Raw genomic sequence first — 21,274 nt, forward strand, 5'->3', positions numbered from 1 at the left:
TTCACTCAGAGACCCTCACTTGCTCACTCACATTTTCATTCAATCACTCACTGAGGTACTCACTGACACAGCCATTCCTTTGTTCAGAATGATGTGGAAGCTTAGGCTATGATGTATGAATAGTCGAAATAAGGAATCATAAATTACAGATAGTTACAATTCACAACTTGCAATTTCTTCTTTGGAAAGTACTAAGGGGGTCATTCTGATGACCGCCAGGGTCAACGACCGCGGGAACACCGCCAACAGGCTGGCGGTGCTCCCAAGGGCATTCTGACTGCTGCGGTTTGGCCGCGGTCAGAAAGGGAAAACCGGCGGTCTCCCGCCGGTTTTCCGCTGCCCTAAGGAATCCTCCATGGCGGCGCAGCTTGCTGCGCCGCCATAGGGATTCCGACACCCCATACCGCCATCCTGTTCCTGGCGGTTCGGCTGCCAGGAACAGGATGGCGGTATGGGGTGTCTTGGGGCCCCTGGGGGCCCCTGCAGTGCCCATGCCAGTGGCATGGGCACTGCAGGGGCCCCCGTAAGAGGGCCCCACTTTGAATTTCACTGTCTGCATTGCAGACAGTGAAATTCACGACGGGTGCTACTGCACCCGTCGCACCCCTTCCACTCCGCCGGCTCCATTCGGAGCCAGCTTCATCGTGGAAGGGTGTTTCCCACTGGGCTGGCGGGCGGCCTTTTGGCGGTCGCCCGCCAGCCCAGTGGGAAACCCAGAATGACCGCCGCGGTCTTTTGACCGCGGTACGGTCTTCTGGTGGTTCCCGCTTGGCGGGCGGCTCCCGCCGCCCGCCAATGCTGGAATGACCCCCTAAATGTATTCTGTAGAAGTGGTTGCAATTTGAGCACTGACAATTACCGAATGAATTGGTATTTTGCAAACCAACCTATGTGTTAATAGGTTGGTTTGCAAAATACCAAAGGCCAGATTTAAAGAAAAGTGGCACAGCGCAGTGCTGCACCAAAATTGGCAGCACCGCGCTGTGTCACTTTAGAAACGCAGGGATGCAGCGTATTTAAGGGAATACAGTGCAACACTGCATTTCCCCCTGCGCTGGCGCTAGATTTAGCTGCCAGTGCCAATGCAGGCATCCTTGCACCATCATGCAAGGATGCATGTGTTGAGGGGTGTGATTGTTTATGAGCAGGAAGGTGTCCCTTCCTGCACATAAACAATCACTAATGGCGTTTTGAGACGTCTGTGTGTGCTGCACAATGTAGCACACACAGAACTGCCAAAGCATCATTTTCAAATGATTGTTTATGTGCAGGAAGGGACACCTTCCCGCACATAAACATTAATTTCTTGCATTTAGCTTTTTCTATGCTTGTGGCAGAATGCTGTACACATAGGAAAAGCAAAAAAACGAGGAGGGATAAAATTATTCCTCCTCGTTGCGCCCTGCTAACACCACCCCTGGTTGTGGCATTAGATTTTGGCGCTGCCTCAGGTTTCCGAAATTAGATTGATATGAGATAGCGTCAAAATACAATGGGTGTTGCTGTGGCACGCCCACAGCAACACCCATTGCATGGCCCTTCCACGCACAGTGCTGCGTGGGAAGGGGCTGTATTTACAAGGTAGCGTTAAGCCACAAAAAGTGGCTTAACGCCACCTTGTAAATACGTCGCTGTGCTTAGTGCCACAGGAGCATCACAAAAAGTGACGCTCCTGTGGCGTTAGGGGCCTATAAATACGGCCCCTAATCACAGTGGGTCACACTTCGACCCACCACATTAATATGCATGAGGTGAGTTGCAGATTGCAACCCATTACAATTGAGTAGAGTTCCATGCATAGTGGCCTGCTGGGGTTAGCAGACCACCAAGTCAGTCGTTGCTTTTAAATAAACCATTTTTTTAATACATCCGGTTTTCCTAAAAGGAAAATGAGATGCATTGAAAAAAATGAAGAAAGTACCAATTTTAGGAGAACTGGCTGCTCCTAAAAAATGCTTTTTTTACACATGGTCCCCTGAGGATCCCTTCCTGTTTACCAATGGCTACCACCTCCATTGACTTGGTGGCAAAATACTAATATTTTGCGGGCTCAAAACTTTAATATATAACTTAAGGAATTGGTATTTGGAAGGGATGTCCTTGATATACCCATTCCAAATCTTGATGTTAATTTTTCTGCTTTTTTTCCCATTTCCATAGTTACTCAAAACCATTGCAATAATTACACCAAACTTAAATATACACATCATATATTACACATATGTGAAATAAAATCATTTTCATACTTAAACCAGTTATAATTTGCTGAAAGGAAATGGGATATCAAAGAAGCACTTAGGGGCTATACAGATACATGTTCTTAAACAGAGAGTACCATGTATAAAAGCCGAAACTAAAAATCAAGGGGTGCAATGCAAAGGCTACTTCCCAGAAATAGAGATCTAAAACCCTTGCCTGTCTCAAGTCAGAAACCATGTGCAAGTAGTGCAGGAGAACGTAAGGTGCTTGGCCATTACTTCTATGTCAGCCATTGAATAATGACCAAGACAGTTATGAACTGACTACCAGGTACAAGTGATCGTGACCAGAAAGTGCTGTGTCCAGAGACAAATTTGGAGATCAGAAAGCTCTTACTCAGAGGTAACCTTGCCTGGGGTGAAGGCCAGAGATGCATATGAACAAGCTGTGAAAATCTAGTCAGTTATATATCCCTTGGCAGTTTCCTGCACACCAGTACAAGAAAGTTTACCAATCCACAGTTCAGCTGTGAATCACTGGAGGGGAAGCAGGCCAACATGTCCTGTTTCTGAAAGCAGATCCCTCTTTGATTGAAAGGAACTTTCAGGAGTTGTCTTCTTTCCTCCAGCAGCTCTTCACAGATGCATAGCAAGTGCAATAAATCCTCGGTGTCGGTGCCACATAGGCAGCAGATCTTTGTTGTGAATTGTCTCAGCCGGTGAGGTAGATGGGGTGCACAGGATAGCCAACACAGATGAAACTTCCAAAATTGCTCTTTGATGGGTTTGAGAAAGCCAAGGCTGAAGTAATTCTGGGGTGCAGGTGTGGTATACATATTGAGTGACATCCAGGCGTGAGTTCTTGCTGAGAATTATGTCTTATCCTCCATTAGGGAGAGGAGTTTATTTGATTTCCACACAGCTTTTTTGAAGATGGGTTGACTAGTAGGGGACTCCCACGACTGGGTCAACTCCATCTTAGCCAAGGATTCCCTGAGATATTCTCAGAAGATAAGCCCCTCTGTTGAAGCTCCTGCCATAGATAGTGATTGAGAGTGTGGAGGGCCACTTCCCTGATTTTACCCCAAAAGTTGATGAAAGCTCTTCGATTCACATGGGACTGCTTTTACAGGCCAGACTCCAGCCTGATTTCTGCAGACGAGGTGTGTTTGGGTAAACCGTAGATGATCCTGTATGCTTTCACGAGTATGCTATCTAGGATTTTCCCATCCCTGCCTCTTTGGATCTCACTGCCATATGTTCTTGTCGACAGACGTTTGGCATGTACTCCCTGGAGGAGAGGGGAGAGCAATGGCCTATTTAATTTTGATTTTAGACTTTTTAGTCACACTGCTAGTGCCAGGCCTTTCCTTTTTATGGAGTCCCTTTAATGTACAAAATTGCCTGCTTTGTTAATGATCACTCCTAGGTATTTATAGTCGTGTGTCTGGCTGAATTTGTGTCTTACCGCGGAATGGAGTTATCATCATAGTACGTGTTTCTTCAAAGTTGACGTTCAGTCTGTTTTCTGTATTCCTGCGTCGGGTTGAGAAGGAACTGCAGGCCCACCTTAGTGTGACTAACTAGGACTAAATTGTCGGCATACAAAAGGCCTGGCAGCACCAGATCCCCAAACTTCAGAGCATGCAAATTGCAAGTGTCGAGTGCCCACACCAGTTGGGCTAAAAACATATTGAACAAAGTAGGAGCCAGGACACACCCCTGCTTCAGCCCTTCACCTATCGGTATTCACCTAGAGAGGTGTGTTCCTTCTCCCAGCTCCATCAGCACCCATGTATCCATGTGAAGAGCGATTAGCAAGCCCAGAAGGGTCCGGGTAGACCCCAACGCACTAATTCACTATAGAGCCTAGTCCTCTCTACATGGCAGAACACTGCCCTGAAATCAATAAAGCACAGATGTAGTGATTGCTTTGAGGCTTTCACCTTGTCTATGAGAAGTGATACGGTCATGGTGTTAGTTGTCATACCAGAGGTTTTTAAAAACCAGTTTGATTGAGTGGTATTACTCCTTTTTCAGTTGCTTACATTGACAGTTCCTCCAATAAGGTCCCTGTGAAATACTTTGCATCATTATCAGTGAGGGCAATTTAGCAATAGTTTTTTGGCATGGATCTGTCCCCATTTTTGTGTATTGTAGAAATTAGCATCCCTCTCCAGGAAGACAGAATTGTTCTGGTGAGTCTCATTTCAGAAAAGAGGGGCTACACTGCTTCTGTCCTGAAGTCCACAATGTCCTTAAAGATCGCAGTAGAAATGCCATTTGGACCCGGGGCCCCTTCTCTCCTACCTTTAGTGATCTGACTCCTGATTGGGTTAATTCCATGGGGGCGCAAAGACCAACCCAGTGCATTTGCTGATGAAGGGGAGTGCACCGACTGGCTGATATTCTTCGGAGAGGAGCTTGACCAAGTGCTTGTCGATATCAGGATGGCTTCTAAGGCTGTAGGGTTTAAAATGGAGTGACAATTAAATTGGTCCCCTAGATACGTTGCTCAAATGTCTTTGGGTATGTGGGTGGTGACTCCCCTGTGTGAAGGATGTATAAGCTTGTTTATTTTTCCCCAAAATCGTGTACTGTCACTGTGTTAATGTCTGAAAGTAGCTTTGCCCAAACCTCACCCTCACATGATCTGTTGATGGTCGTCTTCAGCTTCTTCAGTGCTCTGGTGTAGGTCGAAGGGACCTTAAAGTGCTGTCTATAGATCTTTTGAGTTACCTGAGCTGAATCCATTGTAACTTTGAAATGCACCCTATCTTACCAGGTACTTGAGAGGGGTTTATATTAAGCTATGTAGCATAAGTTCCCCCTAGCTTGGTGGTGAAGGACTCCCACCTTTCTTTTTCACTGTCTGTTAAGCCCTATATTCGCATAATGGTGCCATTGCAGATTGAGATAAATGTTCTATAGGTGCCTATGCATACTTAATCCTCTAATAATTGACAGTGAAGATGGTATGAGAAGGTTCCTTCACCCTGTTAAATGTGAGCACAGTTGTTAATAAAACTGTCTCTTGAGGGCGATGGTCGCTATCACCTCTGTCACTTAAATTGAAGGAAGTGACCCTTTTGAATAGTGGGGGGGGGAAACAAAGGTGCAGTCTATTGTCGTGCAAGTGGATGAGGAATAATAGGAGGCCACAGGTGGGTTATCTTCCTGAAACCTGCTGTTAAGAGCTCGTAGATTCAGGTGTTCCAGGTCATCCAATAGGTCTTTTCCAATCTTGGTTGCGCAACCCTGGTTGTTTTTCCCTTGCACTGGTATTTCCCAGGTTGAGGTTTGAACTGCTGCGGCTTCATCTGAAGAAGTGCCAAGTAGGTATAAATTCAAGTCTCCATAGAGGATGATGTCCACCGTTCCTCCCTCGCTTACATATTCCACAAGCTGATCAACCAGCTGTAGAGCAGCTTTGGCTTTGTGTTTTGGATGGATGTGGGCATTTATGATTAATATATCAATGGCCTGATTCAGCACAGTGGTGATGATTTTAACAAAGTTTGTGAATGGGAGGGTGGTGTCTAGAGGACTAGCTGAGGCAATGGGGCTAGTGAAACGTAGGTTACCAAGCCACCCTCTAAATGGCAATGCTTTTCCTCTCTAACTGTAGGCAAGAAAAAGCACATGTATCCCTGCAGATGATGTGGTTCTGCCAGCCAGGTTTCCTGCATCAGGATAATATCAAAGGTTCTAATGTAATAAAGAAAGTCCTGATCTGAGATTTTGCTGGCGAGACCACTGACATTGCATGTGCAAAGCCAAAGGGGATCCCTGCAGGGCACAGTACCTTCTGCTGTTTCCAGTGGTTGTCATTGATTTGCGTATTGATTGTTGATTGTTTTGGAAATCCACCGAAGATCAGAGTCCGGGTAATGTGGATCTGTTGCATTCCAACTGCCCCTATGTGCATCCGGGGTGGATCTTGTCCTACTCAGTGGGTGCCCCAGGGCTCCTTTGGGGACAGAGCAGGTTTGATTGTTTGAGCCGACTTGCTCACTAGCCAAAGCAGTCCTCGTCCTCCTAGATGAATACCCCAGAGTGCCTTTCAGGACATAGCAGGTTCGATTGTTTGGGCCAATTTGCTCACGGACCTGGTCCAATAGTAACAAGGGAGAGGGGTAGACTGGTTCATGGAACGGGGTGATATTCATACCCCAATTCTCAAGGGCAGCACTTTCATCAAGAATTTTCTGTGCGATTGAGATAGTTTGCTAAGTTGTCTTGGTGACTTCACTCGGCATCAGTGATTCGGAGCGGATTAATTCTATTGCCAAGAGAACCATTGGACATAAGCCAGCTATAATGGGGATATGTGATAACAACAGGAGGATGTTGCCTCTGTTCAAGATGTCACTTTTGCCTCCTGATTTGTAATTGGATTTGAAGATAAGAATATTTGTATCAGACTGCCAGTTAGCTGGCTCCTAAGTTTTAAAATGTGTGGCTCCCAAGCTAGGAGTTCCTCAACTGCCTCGCTCAAGCCATGTTTGGTTCCATTCATCAGACCTCTATCTGCTTAACCTGTAACAATGATTTTGGGTACAGCCTGGGTCTGTTGAGATATGGCTTCTAAACGCTGGATGGGAGTTCTATGGCTTTCGGATGGTATAGGAATCCCTTCCTCTGTGCTCCCCCCACCTGTCGTTGTATCTTCATGGATGGTATTGATGGATGTCTGTGTATCGATCTGCTCAGTGATATGCATTTTTTCCAGCCTATAGGCTCTGGTTGGAGATACATGCTGCCCTCTGTTGGATTCCCTCTGTTTAGTTTCCAGGAAATGGGTTGGGACAGGGGTCGGGGTATGAGGAAGAGGCACCAGGGTGGTGCAATAGCTCAAAAAGTGGTGTTGCTGTGGTTGATAGCTTGTCTTGCTAAATGGCTCCTCGCAGCTCCTTGCTAATGAGGGACCTCTTTAGTAGAATGCTCCTCTGGGTTCCCAGAGGTGTTTAAGGATCAATTAACTTGTTCTGTGACTGTGTCAGTTTTCTGTACTGTTGTGGACCTAAAAATTGAGTTAATATTTACATGATTTTGAGGGATTGTTTTATTCCAGCCCTTCCTCCTTTGAGCCCGCCTTTGCCTTGCATTTGGTTTAATTTCCAAGATAACTTCTAGGTGTTGTTCTCTTTCAGCAAGTATGCCTGAGTCCGTTTAGAGGTCTAGGACAGCCATGGTAGTTGAGTGGCCCATCTGCAAATCTTGTCTTCCTGCCCCTCTATCTTCTAGTATCTTGATGGATGTATCTTCTACACTGCTAGATGGGGGATTATTGCGGGATCTTGCTCTTCATAGGGTAGCATATTTAGTACATTTTGGAATGGGGCTATTAAGCATGGATGGAAGGGAAGATAGTTTGTCCACAGTTGGACCACATCAGCAGCTAAGTTGTGCCCTACGCGAGGCAGACTGTGCTTGTCTGAAGTGTAAATTCAGATTCCCTAGCTTCCCATCAATGCCTGCAATGAAGACTGCCATGGTGTTGAGTAGGGTCAACTGAACATCCATTTTATGTGATTGATATTGGAGCGCCTCCACCAGAAGCTGCATAGTTTTTAACAGAGATGCCCAAGCACTTATTGTACTTGCTTGATCTGTGCTTGGCCAGTCTTCCCTGCCAGGGTTGGCCTTTTCTCCTCTGGAGATGCTAGAAGCCGCTGCTCCGCCTTGTGTGCAGGTTGTCAGGTTGGGGGCTAGGGACAGATCCTGCGTATAGGCTGTTAAAAAATCCTGCCATTCTTGCGTGCCCAGATAAGATAGTAATCCTTGCTCTTCCACTATATGTCCTTGAGTTTTCTCCCAGTGCACTTGATGTGCAGGGGATGAGTGATATGGCTTGTCACTGTTTGATGGTGAAGAGAGCTGTGAGGTTAAAGTTGATCATGAAATCCGAACCTTAGTTTCCAAAGGGGATGAGTGGTCCTCCTGGATAATATTTAGGGTCAGATTTAATAAAAAATTATTGTGAGTAGCTCTGTGACAAATTTGGCAGTGTTGCGCACCATCACCTTCAAAAAGCAGGGATGCACTGTGTTTACTACAATACGGCAGAATGCAGCACACACAGAAAGAGGAAAAAACAAGGAGAAATGAAAGCATTTTGGCGCTGCCTCAGGTTTCCGAAAACATATTGCACGCCCCTTCCATGCAAAGTGCTGCGTGTGAAGGCTTAACGTCTCCTTGTAAACACAGTGCAGGGCATTAGGCCACCAGAGCAATGCAAAAAGTGACGCTCCGGTGGCACTAGGGGCTGTTAAATATGCTCCATAATGTCTAATTTAGTTGACAATTCTGCGGCCTTATACTGTGTCTTCCACGGTTTTGTAAATCATGTTCTTCTCTGGTCCTTTTTTGTGGTCCTGGTATGAAAAGGACTGTGTCCCATGGTGATGTGTTGTGGCTTTTTTTTGCCTCTGCTGGGTGTGTCTGCATCCAGGATCTGCTCATGTGCTGCAACGACATCCACCCAGACAGTTAGCTCTGTATATCTTGGTGCCGCTTCTAGCAGCAATTGGGCTGGATCCTAACCCTCCTTCAGCCTTAGCATGGGCTAGCCAGAGGGAGCTTCCCCTCACTTGAGTGCTTGCTTCTAGTTGCTGGAGAGGAGACTGCAGGCTTTGGATCTTACTGCTACTTGAAAAGAGGACCAAACCCGTATCTTTTAATAAGCAGAACTGTGAATATATTTTAAGCTGAAGTGAGTCAGTACAGCATTGTTTTAGAAAAACGGTTGCTGATGGGAGACCTTCTTAGTCGTCCTGACCTCATCAGGTATTGTCTTAATGACCTATTGGCCACGTAGATTGGGCCTGGTAGTCAGAAATCGATGGGCATGTCTTATGTTAGGCTAAGTCCAGGCAGATTCTCTCCTAGATTAGCCTTTATTTAGTGGCGCCGCCTCACCCATTCCCATGTGAATTGTTCCGTGTTGGGCTGGGGACTTGTATATGTGCCGCTGGTAGACAGGGAACAAATCTACATGGATGGAGAGTGTCTTTGCTCCCATTGCCAAACTGATCATGTAGGGTGTCCTGTGGATCGATAGCGCTGCCACACCCCCTCCTCATGGCTTCTTGTTTAGTGGTGGGCACGAGCATGCTTGTCTTAGAAATTAAAGGTCAGATCAGACACGGTCAGACTGTCTGTATTGTACTTTTACTAAAGCAGTGCTCAATCGTCTCTCCCCTGTGGAGGCGCTCTATGCATCCCCAACTCCAGCGAGTGAGGCTCACCAAGACCCCACAAGCTACACCCAGCTCTAACTGGGTTGCTTCTGGGAGGGCCTGGGGCACACTCTTAGCAGTGGCTGAGTATAGCCACTGCACTCACCCTCTAACGACTCCTGTTAGAGCCTCTTAACGAGTGGAGAAGTCTACTTGAAAAACTTCAAGAGATCTCCTCCAGCTCTCCCACCTCTTTCGGCCAATTACAGCTGCTCCGCTCCTCCTTCACTCCTTCCTCCTATGCACTTCAGTGGTGTCAGTAGCAGCAGTGTTGGTGGCCCTGGCCCTGGACCACGGTCGGCAATCCCCAAAGATGTTCCAGATCTCTCCTAGCAGTCCTGGCTGTGATAGGGGGTCAGAGTGTTCAGCCACTAGAAGCAGAAGAGCAGAAGAACGCCGGTCCCCAGAAACTGTGCTTCAGCTCCAGCCACTCCAGTGGTTCAACAGCTCTGGCTCCGACTCCACCTCCTGTTTACGTGTGTGTATGTGTGTACATCTGTCAGCTCTCATCGTCATATTTATTCACAAACCCAATTTGCGATTCAGTAAAATGTTACTGAATCACAATTTACGTTTTGTACATTTAAAAATGCTTTTTCTGTTGTTGCAAATGGTCCACTTTCACCTTTGTGACTGTAAAATTGCTTTGCACGTGAGGTACATTGAAAGTTTCATATATCTAATTTGAATTAGAAGTGTTGCATGTCATCTGTGAAATAGATTGAACACGAGCATGTGGATGAGTAATCAAACAGATGTGCCACTGTCCCCCATTGTAAAATATCCTGCCTTCTTTCAGCCTTTCTTCATTTTCTCTCTTTGCTTTTCTGTTGTGTTTTAATGTCCTGTCAGTGGACATGACTTCCGTTTATCTATGCTTCAATTAAAGTTATGTTGGGAGTTTTAAGTGACTGGGACTCTAAACCTGTAATCGGACCATTTTGATCATGCTCACATTCTGTAAGGCTTTGTAACATGCATTTTCTCATGCATTGTTGTGGTTCCAGAATGTGGTAATTGTACTTTACTGAAGGCCATGGCTAGGTTATCATTGGGATCTAGAGCAAATATGTCTTTTGAGATTTAGGCCCTCATTCTGACCTTGGCGGGCGGCGGAGGCCGCCCGCCAAAGTCCCGCCATCAGGTTACCGTTCCGCGGTCGAAAGACCGCGGCGGTAATTCTGACTTTCCCGCTGGGCTGGCGGGCGGTCGCCTTCAGGCCGCCCGCCAGCCCAGCGGGAAAGAGGCTTCCACGATGAAGCCGGCTCGGAATCGAGCCGGCGGAGTGGAAGCTGTGCGACGGGTGCAGTTGCACCCGTCGCGTATTTCACTGTCTGCGCAGCAGACAGTGAAATACATTTAGGGGCCCTCTTACGGGGGCCCCTGCAATGCCCATGCCAGTGGCATGGGCACTGCAGGGGCCCCCAGGGGCCCCGCGACCCCCCCTACCGCCATCCGGATCCCGGCGGTCGGACCGCCGGGATCTGGATGGCTGTAGGGGGGGTCGGAATCCCCTCGGCGGCGCAGCAAGCTGCGCCGCCTTGGAGGATTCTATGGGGCGGCGGTACACTGGCGGGAGCCCGCCAGTGTTGCCGGTCCGACCGCGGCTTTACCGCCGCGGTCGGAATCCCCATTGGAGCACCGCCGGCCTGTCGGCGGTGCTCCCGCGGTCCACCGCCCTGGCGGTCTTTGACCGCCAGGGTCAGAATGACCGCCTTAATACCTTTATGCAGTTGTTCAATACCTTCCTGTAGCATATGAATCCATGTCGAGGCCCTACATGTTTATTTTCAGGTATTCCCAATTCACTTGAGATCTCACCTACAATACACCATTACAACCCTGGCAGACGGCGGTAAAATGGAGAAAAGTTCTGCCAACAGGCTGGCAATACTTTTCCCCATACTATGACATTGGCGGTTTGGCTCAAGCCAAACCGCCAATGTACCACACCGTCCACCGAGACTATGACCCCACATTCCGCCATGATTTTCGTGGCTTCCTTACCACCACGAAAACCATGGCAGTAGGCACTGTCAGTGACAGGGAACTTCTTCCCTGTCACTGACAGGGGTCTTTGCTGCCCCCTCCCCATCTCCTGGTTCCCCCCCCACTTCAGACACCTCATGAAATACACACACGTTCACGCACCATCCAACACACTCATACACACATTCATCCACTCATGCCTACATCCATTCACACACACATCCACACACACTGACATATATACATGCACACACGAATGCACACAACACAACACAACATACACACACATCCATACACCCACACATGGATAACATGCATCTCACACACACATACATGCACGGACAGATATACACACACACCCCACACACACACAACAACCCCAGCCCCCTCCCCTGTCGGAGCACCCGACTTACCTGATTGCAGGGGGTCCTCTGGCAGGAGACGGGATGGTGCGCTGCTGCCAGCAGCAGCGCCAGCCAGCAGAACACCGCCAGGCCGTATCATGTGTCATGATATGGTCTGCGGCGGTCTACTGGCGTGGCGCTGCTGGTGGCAGCAGCGCCACCTTACAGCCATCCGTCACCATGGCCCCAGCCGGATTCCTGCCACGCTTCTGGCGGAATTCCGGCTATGGTCATAATTTGGCGGATGGCTGGTAGCCGCGGCGACGGTCTTTTGGCAGCCGTCGCCGTGGTGGTAGGCGGTATATACCACCAATGTTGTAATGAGTGCCTATGTGTCTGTTGTCAAAGATCAATTGTCTGCAAAACACTACACATAGAAATGGGCTTTGGGTTAGTCTTGTGCTCATAACTGCATATCATTTTTCTCTATCTCAGTTCCTTGCTCATTATTTCATGACCTTCCTCCCTATTTCAATGGCCTTCCTCCCTATTTTTGTGTTTTACCTACATCTGTGATATTTCATCTTTATATTGCTACTGATTGAATGGCTTGTATCCCTCCACCACTGACATGACGGGATAATTTTTCTTTATTTATCCTAGCACTCCAGGTGAGTGCACCACTTCTCTCTTTCTCTCTCACTCTCATTCTTTCTCTGTCTTTTCTCTCTCTCTCTCTCTCTCTCTCTCTATCTCTCACTTTCTTTCCCTCTTGCCCAATCCCTCTCCTGCCCCCAACATTTTGTATGCTGGAACTACTGGCATCATAGGCAGAACACTGCACTTTAACCACTGCTTTGGTGTGCTTCCATTTCAACTGCTTGATTATAATATGTGGTAAAGAGAATTAGGACTTAGGGCCCAATTTAGAGTTTGATGGACAGGGTACTCTGTTACAACAGTCACAGAGTACCCTGTCCACCAAGCTGTGAGTCCCCCACTGTCTCTGACAATGGAAACCTCCTCCAACAGCCCAGATGGAATAGGGGATATAGGAGAAAGGGAGTTATCGCACCCACCCTATTTAGAGTGGATAGTGTAATAACTTTGTTTTTCTTGCACGTCATTACCAGGCAGTCATTACCAAGTAAAACCTGGCACTGAGAAACAGGGAATAAAATGACCTGCAAACCCCGGGAGGAAACTTAAAATGTGGAGGGATCATTAGTTTTCTGTTTTTCTAAAACAAACTATCACTTTAGAAATCTGTTCTAAAAAATCAAAACTTGAAAAAAAAACTTTTTGTCCATTGAGCAAAAAGCACTGTCAGTCATTTTTAGAGCGGGCTACTCACCCACAGGGCCTTGTGGCGTTGTGGGGTATGTCCTCAGGGTTCAGTCGAAAAGCCAGGTCTTGAGGTCCGTCCTGAATTTAAGTAGCTATGGTGACTGTCTGAGGTTGAGAGGTAGAGTGTCCCAACATTTTGCCACAAGGTAGGTGAACAATCTTCCTCCAGCCAAAGACTTCTTTATGCATGGTATGATGGTGAGTGACTGTTGGGAGAAATGGAGAGATATGTCAGGGGAGTACCAGGTGATGCGGTGGTTGAGGTAGATGGGCCCAAGGTTCTGGAGGGCCCTGTAGGGATTTATGAGGAATTTGAAAATGATCCTCTTTTCGACAGGGAGCTAGTGGAGGTCTTTCAGGTGTTATATGATGTGTTACGGCGGGGTAATGTTCAGGACGAGTCTGGCGGCAACATTCTGGATTTGTAGTAGCTTGCTCAGGTTCTTCTTTGTGGTCCAGTATAGAGGACATTGCCGTAGTCAAGTCTGCTTGTGATCAGGGTATGTGTCACAGTTTTGCGGCAGCCACTTGGGATCCATCTGAAGATCTTCCATAGGAGTCGGAGGGTGTAGAAGCAGGTGAAGGTGATGGAATTCACCTGTCCTGTCATGGTGAGCGCTGAGTCAAGGACGACACTGAGGTTTTGTGCTTGGTCTGTGGGGATGAGGGGCTGCCAAGTGTTGAGGCTCCCAGGCTGAGGATGATGGTCACAGGATGAGGATCTCAGTCTTGTTGGAGTTCAGCTTAAGGAAGCTATCCTTCATCCAGGCAATGACTGCTTCCATCCCGTCTTTGAAATTCTTCTTGGCCGTTGAGGGGTTTTCAGTCAGCGAGATGATCAGCTGGGCATCATCAGCATAGGAGATGATGTTCAGACCATAGTTCCTGACGATTGGGGCAGACGGGGTCATGTAGTTGTTGAAGAGCGTGGGTCTCAACGAGGATCCTTGGGGTACTCCACAGCTGATTTCTGTAGGATCTGACAGGTGTGGCGGAAGCCTGACTCTGTGCGTTCTGCCTGTCAGGAAGGAATGTATTCATTGAAGGGCCTTGCTGCGTATTCATGCTGTGTGGAGTCTGGCACATAGGGTGCGGTGGGACACTGTATCGAAGGCAGCCAAAAGGGCTAGTAGGATGAGGGCTGCTGTTTCGCTGCAGTTAAGGAGAGAGCAGATGTCATCTGTGGTGATGAGCAGGGCGGTCCCGTGCTGTGATTAGTTCTAAATCCTGACTGGGAGATGTCAAGGATATTGTTGTCCTCGATGTGTTGGTGGAGCTGATCATTGATTGCTTTTTTGGCGACCTTGGCTGGGAAAGGCAGCAGCGAGATAGGGGGGTAGTTCTTGAGATCCATTCGGTCAGCTCAGGGTTTCTTCAATAAAAGGCGGATCTCGGCATGCCTCCAGTCCTCGGGGAAGATGGCTGATTCTAGGGAGCTGTTGATGGTCTTGCGGAGCTCTGGTGAGATCGAGGCACTGGCCTTGTTGAAGATATAGTGGGGCAGAGGTAGTTGGGGGCTCTGGAGTAGATGCTGCTCATGATGGAGCAAGACTTGTCCGTCGTGAGGGGGGGTCCAGGCGTGCAGTAACTGTGTTGGGTTTGGTGCATCCTGGTTGGTGTGTTGTTGGTGAGTTCTGAGAGTCTTGGAATCTGAAGCTGTTGTAGATATCCTTGATTTTCCGATGGAATAAGGTGGCTAGTCTGTCACAGCGATGCTGAGATGGAGGGATGTTACTGGTCTCAGCTTGTGGTTTGGCGAATTCCTTGATGACTTTAAAAAGTTCGTTTGTGTTCTGTGTGGTGGTGTTGATGAGGTCCTGCAGTGCTGTTTTACTGGTGGATCTAATGAAGCCATGGTGGGATCTTCCTCCATTTCTTTTTCAGCCTCCTGCAGGTGCACTTTGATTCCTCTAGTACAGGGGTGAACCAGCTGACTTTCTTGGTTGTGTGTTTCCCTTTAGTCATCTAGAGAGGAGCTAGGGTGTTGGCGCAATCAGTGATCCATTTGCAGAGGTTGCGTGCTGAGGTGTTAGCATCTGTTGTGTCGGGTTGGTGAGTTGCGTATGGTGTTGATGAGTTGCTCATCTGTGGTTTGGTTCAATTTCCTGTGGAGTGCGAGCAGTGTAAGCATTCGCTGTAGGTGTGGAGATGGAAAAATGGATGCAGATTTAATCTCAGACACTGATAGTAACTCTAGACCTTATTCCTGTACTTCAAATGAACTGAAGCATTTTCAATCATTAGATTTTTTCCTGCCTACTTTAGGCACTAATTTACAGTTTGGCAGACTGGACACTCCATCAAAACCTGATGAATATCCCATCTGCCGAATTATAAGCACCATACGATACAATGCACTTGTAATACAGCGGACGGTGGATCTGCCATATTTGTGATGTTTGGACCCTGCCCAAAAGAGCAAATCTGGGCCAAAGTGGGAAGTCCTCTGAATGATCAGGATTCTATCCATCAGTATTTTATTCTCTTTGTGAGCCTGCCTAGGTGGGATGTGTGGGTCCACAAAGGGGTTCCTAGGTCACAGTGCCAATCAACTACAGCTGCATCAACCTTATCAGTCCAATCAAGACTGAACCATCTCAGGTTTTTTTGTTTCTATTCAGAGCTCGCTTGGCATGTACTGTTCCTTTTGAGTTGGGTCAATTCTGATTTTGATGTGGTTGGTCTCTGTCATAGATGAGCTAAACCACAAATGTCCAGATTGATAAAAGTATTTTACTCTATAACTTTCTTGCTGGCTAATTAATCCTCACTAATTGAGGAAACATTCTAACACTGAGCTTGCCTTGACAAGGAATAACTTGTGGATTGTTTGTTTTTCTGTTCCTGCTCAGAGTTATCATGACCTAGCAATTTTGGCAAGGTTAATGGTTTTGGGGATTGGCCAAGACAGCTTTGAATAAAGTGTGTCCTTGTCTGTAAAGACAAAACGGAGCTGCACAACAAGGGACGTGTGCAGAATAATTATGAGTGGATTATGTTAATTCAAGCTTTTTGTTACATAACATTTATGTTCTCTAAGTTAGTCTCCCAAAAGGTGAGGGGCATGTCTATACAGGTGTGAACTAGGTGTGCTGTGGACTCCAACTACTCCTCCCTGATTAGACCCAACCTTTGGGAATGCTGGTCTTCCTAGGGGACATGACCTAGCACTTTATGTTGGACAATATGATCTGTGGTGGGCTAATGCTGACTACTTATAGTTGTTTATCATTTATAATAGGCCAAACAAGCTAAAAGACTGAAGGAATGGAAAGCACACACAGTAAATACAAGTGTTTCAAATTATTTTAAGTAGCTCTATCTTTTCATCACATTCATACAGACTAGGTGAATCTTGCAGAGTCAGAGGGGCATGTTTACACGCGGGTCCTTATTTCACTTTGTCTGACTAAACTCCAATAAACTTGAGAATTTGATTGTAGTTTTAAGGGAAGTCTCTGTCGGCATGTTCCAGATAAACATTAACCAACAACTGGCTTTGAAGTTTCTCAAAAGTAACTTTCAGTTGGCTATTGACCAGTTTTTGGTTAGGAGGGTCTTCAGGTCATGACCATCAGATCATGAATCTTGGGACTGGTTTCCAATATCTATATAGTTGAATGTCAACTGCAAGTAACAAATAGTATCCGGACTCCCATTTGGGAGCTTTCACACCCTACAAATACAGCCAGTACGTATACATATAATACATACAATTAAAGTATTAATGATCCTCACAAATCACAAATACTTCAAAAGTGATTTCCAGGAACTCACAAACCTCTTAGGCCCTCATTTTGAACATGGCGGTAAACACCATTGCCTGCAGTGGCGACGGTGAACCAAAGACCGCCATTGCCGGTGAACAGAAACTCGCCATATAATAATGCTAAAATCAGCAACCACCAAAAATTCTGCTACCTCCAGCCACTGCCAGGGCCCTTGATGCGGAAAGGCTGCACAGCCCACCCGTCCACCGCCAAGCAGACAAATCCCCTCACTGCAATTAATGATGCACAAATCACCGCAGCGGTTAGTGGATGTCGAACGGCCATTGGCGGTACGGACCGCCATGCCCAGCAAGTGGACCCAACAGCATGAAATGTACACACTGGCAAGTTCAAAACCCACACACCTGACACACATCCACAACACTATAAAACACTTAAATACACACCCCACAATCCTTTGCATTACCAATATGACAACTGAGACTGACAACACAACACGCATACACAGAACGCAACATCACACAAGTCACACACCCTCACCAGTATCCACACATCACAACACCCACAACACACACCATGGCACTCCTTAAGCACCCAAGCTTCATAGATAGGGAGCTAAGAACAATAGTGGGCGAAATACTCAAGGTCGAGCCACACATCTTCGGGGCACAGGTCCAGCACACACCCATCGCCAGGAAGATGGAGTTATGGCAGACAATTGTCAACAAGGTCAACACAGTGGGAAACCATCTACGCACGAGGGATGACATCCGCAAGAGATGGAATGACCTGTGCAGGAATGTGAGGTCCATGGCATCCAGGCACTACATTGTGGTACAGAAGACTGGGGGAGGACCCCCACGTACACCCCTGACTACACATACTGGGAGGAAAAGGTAATGGCCATCCTGCCCCCTGAGGGCCTCCCTGGACTCACTAGAGGAATGGACCCGGGCAAGTCATCTACAATTACCCCATATCCACCACACCTGTAATGCATGCACCACCCCTCCAACTACCGCCAGGACCACTACCCCACCCAGGCCACAATCACTACATCCAGTCACCCTGCATGCCCACACACCCACTAACAGGCCCACATCCCTCCCCTGTGCACAGCCCCCTACCCCTGCAAGGAATCACAATGGCACTACACCACCCACAATGCACCTCCACACCCAATGCAAAATGCAATGGCATCCCCACTATAGGTCCCTGCATGGCCCAACAGGGGAATAAACTGCACAAAATAGGGCAGAGCTGTGCATCTTCATTCAAATTAGTACATGTAACATACATGTCCATTACCCCCACAGGCACCACCACCCATGCCACCGAAAGGCGAAGGAGTGCCAGAGCCCCAAAGGGAGACAGAGGCCCACTCAGGACACTGGAGTGGAAAGTGTGGACAGTGAGGAATACCCTGGACCGTCACACAGTCCTGGACAGTCACCCTCCAGCACCCCCACCCAGGACACTACTGACACCCCTACCACCCAGCCACTAACAACAGCTCTGGCCAAAGGACCCCGCACCAGTGTCTCCAGGCCACAGACTGGTGGAACACAAGTACAGAGGTCAGAGTCTCCACCTACTAACAGGCAGGATGACGATGGCCCCAGTACAAGTGGTACTGCCAGACCTGTGCAGGGGACACAGGCACAGGGGGCTAGGCCTAGTTGGAGGGTATCAGTGGCCCAAGAGGGAGGCCAAAGGATGGATGCTGCAGCCCAAGAGGTGATCTCTGAGGTCCTGGGAGAATACCGCCATACACAAGACAGAATTGGCAAGATCCTGGCCACACTGGAACATCAAGAGACCATGGAGCAGTGGAAACAACTGAATGCCACGATGGCCACCACTACCTAACCCAGCCTGAGACCCACACAAACCAGGAAGCCTCTACCAATACCCAGAACACAGACCAGTCATCAACATCAGCAGCAGCAACTGCACTGGTGGCAATGGCAAAGGACACACAGGAGACCAGTACACCTACCCCTGCAGTCCAGCACCAGACCCTCAAACGATCCCTCAGACCCAGATATGGCACTTGAACACCTGCCAAGGCCATGGCCCCCACTAAGAAGTGACTCTGACATGGACTGTCTCCCAAGTGTGCCACTGTGCCACCATCCTCACCCGCCAATGGCAACACAACAACTTGCAAGGTACAGATGGACCTATACTCACTGCCTCCAATCGCTGAGCCCATGTACCTAGTATGGACATCCACCATTAGCCCACTCCCCATCTCTGTAAAGCGCAACAATGCATTTAGGACACCAAATAAAACACATGTACACCAATCCGTATTTCCCCTGTCATAATGATGAATCAATTGTAAATGTGAATGCATTTGTCTGTCAATTCCATATTCAGACCTCTACTGTAGAAATGGCAGCCCATGCACAACATTGTGTGGAGTCAACAGAGATGTACACCATGTTTGTTTTCATGGCACATGCCACCTTATTCTTCAGGTAGCAGTGTCAATGACTACAGACCCCACATCCCCATAGTGAATAAGTCAGGCAGACATTATGCATTGCAGACAACATCATCAGTGAACAGTTCCTCATAGTCACTGGAAGTGTAAGTGGATCAGCTGGTTCCTGGAGTGGACATGTTCCCCCTCATCATCCTCACCATCACTCTCATCCCCTCTTAGAGGAAGCAGGTCTGGATATACAGCACCCTCCTCCTCCGGTAGGGGGATAGCTTTCCTCACGGCCACATTGTGCAGCATGCAGCAGGCCACCACTATTCTACACACCTTCTCAGGTCCATAGTACAGGGAATCCCCAGAGAGATTGAGGCAACAGAATCTAGCCTTCAGGAGACCTATAGTGCGCTCTATCACCCTCCTAGTACGTCTTTGGGCCTCATTGCAATTCCTCTCTGTATCTGTACTGGAATTTCTCACAGGTCTCAGAAACCATTGCATGTTGGGATAGCCAGAATCTCCTGCAAAAGTGTTTGAAACAGGACTGTAACAAAATGCCTTTACTTGCAGACAGCTTGGCTGTCAGCTATGTACAGATCCAGTGTCATACGCACTCACCAATGAGCCATTCTCTGTCCCCTTGTAGTTAATCTAATATGTGTGGTACACTGCTGTTTCTGAGGACAAATGAATCATGGACTTATCCTGGAAACATAGCATTCACATGTGATATGTACTGGTCTGCATAACCACCAATTGTATGTTTATTGAGTGGAAGTTCTTTCTGTTTCTGTGCACCTGTTCATTTACTCTTGGGGGGATGAGAGCTATGTGGGTGCCCTTGATGGCACCTATTACATGGTGTATGTTAGCAAAGGCAAAATAATCAGACTTGATGGCAGGAAGTTCAGCTCTCTGGGGAAACTTTACATATGTCTGCAGGTGTACTACAAATGCATTATGGAATTTGGACAGGATGAGGCTAAACATTGGCTGTGAGAACCCTACACCCATACCGACTGACACCTGAAATGAGCCCGTGGCCAAGAACTGGAGTACAGAGAGCACTTGCACTTCAGTAGGGATGGCATGCTGATTCCGATTAGCCGGTCTCAGTCCTGGGTCCAGTAATGCACATAACTCATGGTTTGTTGCACGATTGAGTCTGTAGTTGACAATGATGTGACATTCCACCATGGTCTCCAAATCAACAAGGGGCCTGTACACAGATGGGGCCCTCCTTGCCACATGGGTCTGCACCTAAGGGGAGGAGAGAACACATGTGTGGGACACATATACAAATGCACAACATGTTGTATATGAATAACTGATGTACAATATGTAGGTTACACACACAAGCGATGTATGATGAACAACTGTAGGGACATGTATGAAGTGATAAGTCTGGAATGTAGTGGGGAACAAACACTCAGGATGGCATGCAACTAAGGGCTGGGGTCCATAGGGCCTGAATGGGGCCCATGACCAGGAAATATCAGGGTCATGCTAGTAAAATGGCAGCCTCCTGCCATCCAGATATGTAGCAGTGGAAGACCTCATTCCGCTGGCGGTTGTTGTTATGGCATAACGCGGTGTTCACCGCCGTGCAGCCATTCACTGGTTAACATGGTTGTCAATGGGGAGCCAGGGCCTATCATGATCGCCACTGGCGGTGACAGTGCACACCGCTGTGGAGCGTACGCCATGTCGTCATCCCAAGTTCACTTGAATCCCGGATCCCGTGCATGGAAGTACTCCAGTGAGTGTGCTGCTGTGTCCTGACTCTGGTTACTCAAATGACACCTGTCACAGGGGAAAGGGCCCCGGCCTTCACCACGGAGGAGCTGGAGAAGCTGGTGGACTGGGTCCTACCCCTGTATGCCAAGGTATATGGGCGATCAGAGGTCCGGATGAGTAGGCGGATGACGTGCATGGATGTGTGATGGTGGCGGTTGCCTGTATGCATGTGTGGTTGGTA

The sequence above is a fragment of the Pleurodeles waltl genome, chromosome 6, assembly GCF_031143425.1.
Source record: "Pleurodeles waltl isolate 20211129_DDA chromosome 6, aPleWal1.hap1.20221129, whole genome shotgun sequence".
Classification (NCBI taxonomy): domain Eukaryota; kingdom Metazoa; phylum Chordata; class Amphibia; order Caudata; family Salamandridae; genus Pleurodeles; species Pleurodeles waltl.